Here is a 12259-nt window from a genome sequence, read left to right on the forward strand (position 1 = left end):
GTCAGGAGATCGAGACCATCCTGGCTAACACGGTGAAACCCCGTCTCTACTAAAAAAATACAAAAATCTAGCCGGGCGAGGTGGCGGGCGCCTGTAGTCCCAGCTACTCCGGAGGCTGAGGCAGGAGAATGGCGTAAACCCGGGAGGCGGAGCTTGCAGTGAGCTGAGATCCGGCCACTGCATTCCAGCCTGGGCGACAGAGCGAGACTCCGTCTCAAAAAACAAAAAAAAAAAAAAAAAAAAAAAGAAGAACTCGGTGACTGCCCACACCATGCAGCCTTTGCTCTTCACCCTCTCTTCTCTATGGCATTTGCCTTCTCATCTTCCTTATCACACCAATAAATATCTAAAGGGATTTTTTTTTAAGTTTTGTAAATATTTGTTGTTGTTGTTGTTGTTGTTGAGACGGAGTCTCGCTCTGTTGCCCAGGGTGGAGTGCAGTGGCGTAATCTCTGCTCACTGCAAACTCTCTGCCTCCCAGGTTCAAGTGATTCTCCTGCCTCAGCCTCCCAAACAGCTGGGATTACAGGCACCCGCCACCACACTCAGCTAATTTTTGTATTTTTGTAGAGACAGGGTTTCACCATGTTGGCCAGGCTGGTCTCGAACTCCTGACCTCAAGTAATCCACCCGACTCGGCCTCCCAAAGTGCTGGAATTACAGGCCTTAGCCACCATGCCCGGCCTTGCAAACATGTTTTGATATCTTTCCCTTTCCAATAGAATATGAACGTGGGGGCATAGACAGTCTTATTAATCACCATATTCCCAGTGCCCAGCAAGTGCCTGGTATACTATAGAGGCATAATAATTATTTGTTATTTTGTTGACTAACTGAATACTGAATGATTAATAGCCACCTGGTACAAGTTATCAGGACTTTAGTTACATATCTCCCCTGAGCATACCTTCATGGCAAAATGGTGATGAGCTAATGATCTCTGGGGAAGACTTTGAGAACTACTACTTAAATTCCTCATACTCATTTCCTTCACCCAGGATCAGGTGAGTGTATGGCACCAGTGATGTTTTCATGTAATTTACTATGCATGACTATATGTATGTATGTATATACATAAAATGAATATGTTACTGTGTAATTTACTATCTATGACTCTTAGGGCAATAGAAGAACCGTGACTTTTTATCTGGAGGTTTGATAACCTTTGTAAATCCAGCTATAAATAAATATTTATCCAGAAAGCCATCCAAGTTAGTCCCATTGATAGCAGCCCCTGGTTTGCCAATTTGGACTTGTAACATCAGGGCCCGTGAATCACATCCTGGGCCACTTGTGAAAATCTTCCTGTGATGTCAGTTTCAGAAACTCTGAATTACCATGAATATCATAAATATAAATCTTAGACCCACCTCCTTCTCAATACAGAATGAAATGTTGAATTATGATGGTGATAAACAAGCTTTTGGTTGACATGAAGGACTGGATTGTTAAACTGGATAAATTTTCATCCCCTATTAGTGTGCTATTTTATGTGTCAGTAATAGAAAGTTATTTGAGTTTTTTGGGACTCGGTTTCCTCATCTGTAATACAAAGCATTGGAATTAATGATGTGTAAAATTCCCTTTCTATGAGAGAATCAGAACCAATGAAATTAATCTCTTTTTATTTTATGTTCTTTCATTTTTCATAGGCTTAATTTAACAATCTAGAGACTTTGTGTCTGTTTCCTTGAAAATTATCCTATAGAGTCATTGAATTTTTGAGAGTGTGAATTATTTTACATCACTTCTCACAGTGCGTAACCAAGAAGCACTCAACGGACCTTAGTCCCTCACCCCATTGCCTTCCAGGTATAAGAATCTTAATGTGCCTGCTGCTTCAACTCTTTCACTTTACAAATGAAGTGATGGAGACTAACAGAAGTTAAGAGACTTGCCAAGGGTCACCCAGCTAGTAAGAGGCAGAACTTAAAGGAGAGGTCATGTATTCTGATTGTATGTGGGTTCTAGCAACTCCAGCCGGCTACCTTTATTCTGTCTTTTGCAGTTACCAAAGCTGAGTAAACAAGATAAGTATCCTTATTTCCTCTGAGCTCAAACATTTCTAAATGAAACAAAAATGCTTTCCGTGGTGCTAACATTTATAAGGCAGGCATGTAACAACATCCTATTTAGAACCAAGACTGATTTTGACTGGCAGATATAAAATATTTGCAAAATATCTTTATGTTTTTAAAATGACTAGGATAATTTGGCAGAATGATCTGATGTGTTTGTAAAAGAAAAAAAAGTACAACCTACATTAACGAGTTTGGGATAATTAAGAAACCATATTCATTTAAGGAAAAGTTAGTTTGCTATAGAATTTCAAAAATTACTATAGCATATCTACACTTATTTATAAATTGAAGCAGCTACATCCTTTAAGAAAAAAAAAGGAAGGTAAACAGTTTTCTCTGAATTGGTCTTCATTGATATTTTCAAATTACGTGTTGTGAAATATGCTTTGGGGCTGGGCGCCATGGCTCATGCCTGTAATCCCAACACTTTGGGAGGCTAAGACTTGAGGCTAGGAGTTCAAGACCAGCCTGGCCAACATGGTGAAACCCCATCTCTACTAAAAATACAAAAACTAGCCAGGCGTGGTGGCAGGTGACTATAATCCCAGCTACCGGGGAGGCTGAGGCAGGAGAATCGCTTGAACCCAGAAGGCCGAGGTTGCAGTGAGCTGAGATCACACCATTGCACTCCAGCCTGGGTGACAGAGTGAGACTCTGTCTTAAAAAAAATGCTTTGGGACATAATAAAAAAAATGTAATTATTCTACCTTAAAATATAGTAGGATGATAATTAAACGGGTGATCCTCAACTTTTGCTTCACTCTGGAGTCACCCATGGGGCTTTTAAAAATAAAAATACCAATACCTGGATCCTCTCTCAAAGACTCTGATTTAATTGGTCTGACGTGTGACCTGAGCATGATGTTTTTCTATTAATTTGATCATGTTAATTTACCTGGTATTGAGACCTACTAAAATTTTATTTTTTTATGAGGAATTGTATTATATATCATAAGGAACTGTAAATAAAATACATCAATTTATATTTATAATTGAAAGGTATTTTGAATTTTCTATAATATTTTGAGAGGAGAAAACCTGGGGAAGTAATAATAGAAATTAATGAATGACCATGAGAATTAGCAGCAGAGTAATCAAACAGTATACATTTATTAAGCAACTACTCCAGAAAGGGAACTGTATTTCACCTCCATGGGTTACTGGAGCACCTTCTATCCAAAAGGGCCTATAATCAAGGCTGGGAGAGGTAAAACATACATGTATGTATAAAGATATAAAGATAATGGGCAGTACTAATGAGCAATAAAGAAATACTTGAGTGATTCGTGACTTCAAATATTTATGCCTTGCCATTTCTAGTGATTGAACACAGCCATGATTCTCTTCACTACTTTTCTTTTCCATCTACTTTCAATTCCTATTCTACTTTATGTCTATTTTATGGCCAATCTCTAGCACCTGGCTACTCAAAGGTGTTCCATGGACCAGCAGCCTCAGCATCACCTGGGAGCTTGTTAGAAAGGCAGCATCTCAACCCCACCTTATACCCACAGAATCTCAATCTGCATTTCACTAGGTCCCTATATGATTAATATAAATACTTAAGTTTGAGTAGTACTGCTCTGGTAGACACTGATCTCTTAACATCTATCAAATATACCATATTAATATTACTCATAATACATTATGTACTACAATACAGCTCAATCTCTAACGGAGGGTTTTGTTTTCAATGCCTTATGCAGGTTTTTGCAGTAGTAGTGGAGGATTTCCTTGAATAGGAAAAACTGAGTTTTTTAGAATGTTTTATTTGTGAACAGGAATTATTTCCTATCTGTGAGTAACTGCTAAAATGTGTGATATTGATAATGAGACCACAGGAGAACAATGGAAGATGTAATTTCTTCAGGCTAAAGGATTCAGACAAGGTGTCACGGGGAAGATGGGACAGAAATGAGCATTAAGGGGTGATTAGATTTAGGAAATTAAAAAAATAGATAAACATTTCAAATAGGAAAAAAAAATAGCAAAAGTAAAAGCCCTGACTAGAGTAGGAGGGTTTAGGATGGTGTGGCTCGAAGATGGCGCCAGTCATTCTCACCCCCTTGTATTCACGCTCCTGTGTCATTACCACTTTAATTAAGACTGATCTGTGTCAAAAATATAATATTGCTGAAATAACAGAGTGTGATTTCTGGGGCTATATCTTAAAAGACACTGTAATGTAATTTTTTAAAATTTAGAATATAAGACATTGTGGCTTATGTTTTGTTTTCTCGCCTCACTTGCTCTGTGAGGAGCAGCCTCCATGGCATGAGGTGAGGTCTAAAGCAATACCAGCACCAATTCGCCAGCTCGACAGGGAACCACCCACTGTATGAGGATCCTGTAGACCCAGTTGAGCCTTCAGATGAATAATCCAGATCAGCATTGTAAGTGCAACTTCATAAAACACCCTAAAGCAAGAACTACCAAAATAAGCCACTCCCCAAACTCTGTCCCACAGAAACTACAAGATTTAAACAGCAAATTCTATTATTGTGTTAAGAACACACTTTAGAGATAATCTGTTGTTAGTCATCAGTAACTTATATTAGTAGCAAATAATCAATACAGTTTATTTGGAAGATGGTGAGTAAATCAGTGTGGCTTTAATGGAGAGTTTATAGACTGGGGGTTGTAAGTTAAGATACCTCCAGGGTTCTGGTAGAATTACATGAGTGAAGTGACTCCTTCCCGAGTCAGAGAGAAAATAGGGAGTGGCAGAGGCTGTGTCAACGTGGTAAGCACAGGCCTTGCCACTCCTGCTAGTAAAGCCCATTGCTATCGCCATTCTGGGCAGGTCCATGCAGAGCTGAGAACGTGAGAAATCTCAGCCAGAAGATATAGCAGTGGTCATGGTTTGGTGTCACAATGTGGAATAATTAGAACAACAGACCCTTATTCTGTCAAGAAGGGTATCTCCTAGGTTTTCTTGTAGAATTCTAACAGCTTGAGGTCTTACATTTAAATCTGTAATCAATCTTGCGTTAATTTTTGTATTTGGTGAAAAGCAGAGGTTCAGTTTCACGCTCTGCATGTAGCTAGCCAGCTATCCCAGCACCATTTATTGAATAGGGTGTCCTTTCCCCATTGCTAATTTTTGTCAACTTTGTCAAAGATCAGATAATTAATTGCAGGTGCGTGGCTTTATTTCTGGGTTCTCTGTTCCATTAGTCTATGTGTCTCTTTTGCACCAATACTATGATGCTTACTTACTGTGGCCTTATAGTATAGTTCGAAGATGGATAACGTAAAGCCTCTGGCTTTGTTCTTTTGCTTAGGATTGCTTTGTCTATTTTGAATCTTTTTTTGTTTTTTGGTTCCATATGAATTTTAGAATAGTTTTTTCTAATTCTGTGAAAAGTAACGTTGATTTTCCTTGGCAAATAATTTATGGCTAAGTCCCTAAAAGTGATAGCAACAATAAAAACTGACAAGTGGGATCTAATTAAACTAAAAAGCCTCTTGACAGTAAAAGAAACTATCAACAGAGTAAACAGATAACCTACAGAATGGGAGAAAATATTCATAAACTATGTATCCAACAAAGGTCTAATATCCAGAATTTATAAGAACTTAAACAACTCAACAACAACAACAAAATAATCCCTTAAAACGGGCAAAGGATATGAACAGACTCTTCTCAAAAGAAGACATACAAGTGGCCAAGAAACATATGAAAAAATACTAATCATCACTAAATGTCAGAGAAATGCTGATTAAAACCACAATGAAATATCATCTCACACAAGTCAGAATGGCCATTAACAAAACGTCAGAAAAAATAACAAATGCTGGCATGGTTGCAGAGAAAAGGGAATACTTACACACTGTTTGTGGGAATGTAAATTAGTTCAGCAACTGTGGAAAGCAGGTTGGAGATTTCTCAAAGAACTTAAAACAGAACTACCATTTGACCCAGCAATCCCATTACTGGGTACATACCTAAAGGAAAACAAATCATTCTACCGAAAAGATATATGCACTTGTATGTTCATCACACCACTGTTCACAATAGCAAAGACATGGAATCAACCTAGATGCCCATCAGTGGTAGACTGGATAAAGGAAATGTGGTACATATACACTCTGGAATACTATGCAGCCATAAAAAAGAATAAAATCATGTCTTTTGCAGTACCATGGATGCAGCTGGAGGCCATTATCCTAAGCAAATTAATGTAGGAACAGGAAACCAAATACCACATGTTCTTACTTATAAGTGGGAGCTAAACATTGAGTACTCATGGATATAAAGATGTGAATAATAGACACTAGGGACTACTGGCTGGGGAGAAAGAGAGGGGGTATAGGCTGACAAATTACCTATTGGGTACTATTTACTACCTGGGTGATGAGACCATCTGCACCCCAAACTTCAGCATCACCCAATATGCTCCAGTAACAAGCCTGCATATGTACTCCCTGAATCTAAAATTAAAGTCAAAATTACTTTAAAAAAATCTTATTCTGGAGGCAATCATCAATTCATAACTATATTAAGGATATTTTCTCTGGAAATGTTACCTACAATACACTGAAAGGAGAAAGTACGGAGAGGAAAAGAATAGTTTAGAGATATTTTAATCATGAAAACTTGAAGACATTGGAATATGAGCTCGAGTTATAGAAATATGAATGAAGATGTTATCCTTAAAAGAAGTAAATATATAATAATAAGGTTATGAATAATTGAAAGTAGAATGCCTCAATTAAGATGTTCTCCTATACTTTTTCTTTAAATCTCACTAAATTTTTAGTGCCCTGTTAAAATGTAAGCTCCATCAGGACATCAGCTCCATACCTGTGTACATGACTTATTGCGTACAAAACCTAGAATGCAAATTTTTGTCTAGAAAATCGTGGATAATACTGTAGGTTTCCAGGTCATAGTCTCTGTCACAACTACTGAACTCTGCCATTGTGGCACAAAAGCTGCTATGGACAATACATAAATAAATGTGATGTGCTCCAATGAAACTTACAAAAAGAAGAATGGGCCAGATTTGGCTCAGGGGCTGTAGTTTGCCGATTCATGGGCTGGACTAGTGGAGGTCAGCGGTTCTCAAAATTTGGTTCCCAGATCAGCAGAACCAGCATGAGCATTGCCTGTTAAAAAGCTGAATGGGGGCTCACCTCCCTTTCTAACTCCGCTGCGGCCATGGCTCCAGTGAAAAAACTTGTGGCGAAGGGGGGCAAAAAAAAAGAAGCAGGTTCTGAAGTTCACTCTTGATTGCACCCACCCTGTAGAAGATGGAATCATGGATGCTGCCAATTTTGAGCAGTTTTGCAAGAAAGGATCAAAGTGAACGGAAAAGCTGGGAACCTTGGTGGACGGGTGGTGACCATCGAAAGGAGCAAGAGCAAGATCACCGTGACATCTGAGGTGCCTTTCTCCAAAAGGTATTTGAAATATCTCACCAAAAAATATTTGAAGAAGAATAATCTACGTGACTGTTTGCGCGTAGTTGCTAACTGCAAAGAGAGCTACAAATTACGTTACTTCCAGATTAACCAGGATGAAGAAGAGGAGGAAGATGAGGATTAAATTTCATTTATCCGGAATATTTTGTATGAGTTCTTGAATAAAACTTGGGAACCAAAAAAAAAATAAAATAAAATAAAATAAAATGTTTATTTCATTGTTGTCTGCTCAAAATATTCAGTTTATTTCCATGTACTGCCATGGGCAATAAAGCTGTTCTTTTCTATGATTTTGCAATGATACGTAATAAAATTATCCTTTTTTTGTTTTTTGGTTCAGTGAATACGACTCACATTATGGTCCTGTGAGCAGGCTGCTCACCTCTTCCCCATTTAAAGAGGCATATAAGTTAATTTACTTTACAACAAAGACAGAAANCGGAAAAGCTGGGAACCTTGGTGGACGGGTGGTGACCATCGAAAGGAGCAAGAGCAAGATCACCGTGACATCTGAGGTGCCTTTCTCCAAAAGGTATTTGAAATATCTCACCAAAAAATATTTGAAGAAGAATAATCTACGTGACTGTTTGCGCGTAGTTGCTAACTGCAAAGAGAGCTACAAATTACGTTACTTCCAGATTAACCAGGATGAAGAAGAGGAGGAAGATGAGGATTAAATTTCATTTATCCGGAATATTTTGTATGAGTTCTTGAATAAAACTTGGGAACCAAAAAAAAAAAAAAAAAAAAAAAAAAAAAAAGGTGAATGGGGCTCAGTGATCTGTATTTTAATAGGTCCTCCAGGTGGTGAATACTGGTTTGAGAAACATTTGTGTAGGTACTCAATAACACTTACATGATAGATGAATGAATTAATGATTTATATCTCCATACATGCTAACTTTTGTCTCTATTACAATCATATATAAGATAGTATTTGGGATCACAAAATTATGTGTGTGGTTGTTAAGTCTAGCTCTGGGTATTAATATTTCATGGTATCCCACAAAGCATGCCATGGCTTGCAGGCATTTTACCAGCTAACGGACTTTGAAAACCACTAATCTAATACAGCTGCCTTGTTTTTAAAGAAAACAAAATTGAGGCCTTCTACAGTTAATTAACTTGGCCAAGTTACATGTAAATGCTGAGAGAGTTAAGAAAAAACACGCATCTTTATGTAAATAAATATGCCTCACATATAATCTTACGTGTTTGGGCTTGCCAGAGAAACCAAACATTCAGGGGGAAAAATAAGAGAAAGAAATAAAAGAAACGGGCAGACTGCTAAGCTCAGCAAATCTTGCAGCAAAGGCACTTCAGAGCCGAGTTGGGGCAGCGGCAGAGCGGGGATTCCATGCCCCAAGGGAACAGATGCCCCTGCGAAACCGTGGCCAGTGCCGCGTCCTTGCAGCCTGATGCCCCCTCACATTGGGGACTCTGGATCACTCCCACCTCCTTTGGGTTGCTCTCTGAGAGAGCTCCTGGTATTATGTCAGACAGGAGGCAAGACTAGATTGCAGATCTAGACAGCAGCATGCGGAGGCTTGCACTGTGAATTTTAGCTCCAAAACTGCAAGAACAAACCAGCAATCCCGAGAGGACCCACAGACCCTCTGAAGGAAGCAGACTGCTCCTGCAGGACCTGAGAGACCCCCAAATATTGAGTGCCCCAACTGCGGAACTGAGAAAGCGAGACCCTCCTCTCCCAAACACACACCCACACTGGAGAAGCTGAAGGTCTGTTTGCAGAAATTTCTGACTTTACCTGGAGCTGAGCCAAGTTAGTGAGTCTAGTGAAGGTAGAGGGGGATAGAGGAAGCAGCAGAAGGGCCCTGGGGGCTTGCTGGGTCCCCAACCAGCCCAGTCCTGCCTTGTACCACAAGGATCCATTGGAAGGATAGCCAGAGGAGCAGGGGATAAAACTCCATAGGGAGAACGAATTCTCTAGCGAACTTTGTAACAATTTGAATGGGCTGAGAAGCCTCCTAGCCAGAACCCGGGGGAGGGCACAAATACAGCATGCAGATGTCACAGGCAGGGGAAGAACTAAAGCCCTTTCTTTCACAGCTGGGAGGTGGATGGCCTTGGGCAAGTTTTCAGGCCGGTCTTACCCTCCGTCTGGAAACAAACTCAGCTGTGGCAGGGCACACAGTGGTGGCTCTTTGGTTTGCATGGGAGTTGGGTAAGGCCTGTGACTGTAACTGCTGGGTGAGGCCTGTGACTGCTGGCTTTCCCCTACTTCCCTGACAACCTGCATGACTTAGCAGAGATGACCATATTCTTCCTAGGTACACAATTCCAGTAACCTGGGAATCTCACCTCCATCCCCCACCGCAGCCACAGCAAGACTTATCCAAGCAGAGTCTGAGCTCAGACACGCCTAGCCCCACTCCCACCTGATAGTTCCTCCCTACCCAACCCGGTAGTGGAAGACAAAGGGCATGTACTCTTGGGAGTTCTAGGCCCCGATCCACCACTGGTCACTCTCCACACTACTATAGCTGACGCTTTCTGGAAAGTGCCCCACAAAAACAGAGCATTAAACCAGCAAAGCTAAGGACCCTCATGGATTCCACTGCACCTTCCACCACCTCCACTAGAACAGGTGCTGGTATCCATGGTTGAGAGACCCATAGACAGTTCACATCACAGGACTCTGTGCAGACAAGTCCCAGTACCAGCCTGGAGCCAGGTAGACTCCGTGGGTGGCTAGACCCAGAATAGCGAAAATTACTGCAGTTCAGCTCTCAGGAAGCCACATCCATAGAAAAAGAGAGAGAGTACTACATCAAGGGAACACCCCATGGGATGAAAAAATATGAACAACAGCCTTCAGCCCTAGACCTTCCCTCTGACAGAGCCTACCCAAATGAGAAGGAACCAGAAAACCAACCCTGGTAATATGACAAAACAGGGCTCTTCAACACCCCCCAGTAAATCACATTAGTTCACCAGCAATGGATCCAAACGAAGAAGAAATCCCTAATTTACCTGAAAAAGACTTCTAGAGGTTAATTAGTAAGCTAATCAGGGAGGGACCAGAGAAAGGTGAAGCCCAATGCAAAGAAATCCAAAAAATAGCACAAGAAGTAAAGGGAGAAATATTCAAGGAAATAGATAGCTTAAAGAAAAAACAATAAAAAATTCAGGAAGCTTTCAACGCACTTTTAGAAATGCAAAATGCTCTGGAAAGTCTCAGCAATAGAATTGAACAAGTAGAAGAAAGAAATCCAAAACTCGAAGACAAGGTCTTTGAATTAACCCAATCCACAACAAAGACAAAGAAAAAAGAGCAAGAAAATATGAACAAAGCCTCCAAGAGTCTGGGATTATGTTAAATGACCAAACCTAAGAATAATCAGTGTTCCTGAGGCTTGAAAAACATATTTGGGGGAATAATCAAAGAAAACTTCTCTGGCCTTGCTAGAGACCTAGACAGCCAAATACAAGAAGCACAAAGAACACCTGGGAAATTCATCACAAAAAGATCTTCACCTAGGCACACTGTCATCAGGTTATCCAAAGTTAAGATGAAGGAAAGAATTTTAAGAGCTGTGAGACAGGAGCACCAAGTAACCTATAAAGGAAAATCTATCACAGTAACAGCAGATTTCTCAGAAGAAATCCTACAAGCTAAAAGGGATTGGGGCTATACCTTCAGCCTCTTCAAACAAAACAATTATCAGTCAAGAATTTTGTATCCAGGGAAACTAACCATCATATATGAAGGAAAGATGCAGTCGTTTTCAGACAAACAAATGCTGAGAGAATTTGCCATTATCAAGCCACCACTATAAGAACTGCTAAAAGGAGTTCTAGATCTTGAAACAAATCCTGGAACCACACCAAAACAGAACTCTTTAAAGCATAAATCACACAGGACCTATAAAACAAAAATACAAGTTAAAACCAAAAACAAAAAACAAAACCAAAGTACACGGGCAACAAAGAGCATGATGAATGCAATGGTACCTCACATTTCAATACTAACATTGAATGTAAATGGCCTAAATGCTCCACTTAAAAGGTACAGAACAACAGAATGGATAAGAACTCATCAACCAACCATCTGCTGCCTTCAAGAGACTCACTTAACACATAAGGACTCACATAAACCTAAAGTAAAGGGCTGGAAACAGGTATTTCATGCAAATGGACACCAAAAGCAAGCAGGGGTAGCTATTATTATATCAGACAAAACAAACTTTAAAGCAACAGTGCTTTAAAGTAACAGTGGTTAAAAGAGACAAAGAGGGACTTTATATAATGGCAAAAGGCCTTGTCTAACAGGAAAAATCACTATCCTAAACATACAAGCACCTAACATTGGAGCTCCCAAATTTATAAAATTATTACTAACAGACCTAAGAAATGAGATGGACAGCAACACAATAATAGTGGGGGACTTCAATATTCCACTGACAGCAGTAGACAGGTCATCAAGACAGAAAGTCAACAAAGACGCAATAGATTTAAACTGTACCTCGGAACAAATGGACTTAGCAGACATATATAGAACATTTCATCCAACAACCACAGAATACACATTATATTCACCAGTGCATGGAACTTTCTCCAAGATAGACCATTAGATAGGCCATAAAAGGACCCTCAATAAATTTAAGAAAATTGAAATTATAACAAACACCCTCTCAGACCACAGTGGAATAAAATTGGAACTCAACTCTTTTAGGAACCTTCAAAACCATGCAAATAAATGGAAATTAAATAACCTGTTCCTAAATGAG

The 12259-nt window shown here is 39.7% G+C and overlaps 1 pseudogene; it reads left to right on the forward strand.

Annotated features, from left to right (window-relative positions):
- Positions 1-7245: 7245 nt before the first annotated feature.
- LOC108544419 (60S ribosomal protein L22 pseudogene) lies at positions 7246-7687 on the forward strand (annotated as a pseudogene).
- Positions 7688-12259: the final 4572 nt, after the last annotated feature.

This window comes from Rhinopithecus bieti, unplaced genomic scaffold (genome assembly GCF_001698545.2).
Source record: "Rhinopithecus bieti isolate Rb0 unplaced genomic scaffold, ASM169854v2 scaffold_25396, whole genome shotgun sequence".
NCBI lineage: Eukaryota > Metazoa > Chordata > Mammalia > Primates > Cercopithecidae > Rhinopithecus > Rhinopithecus bieti.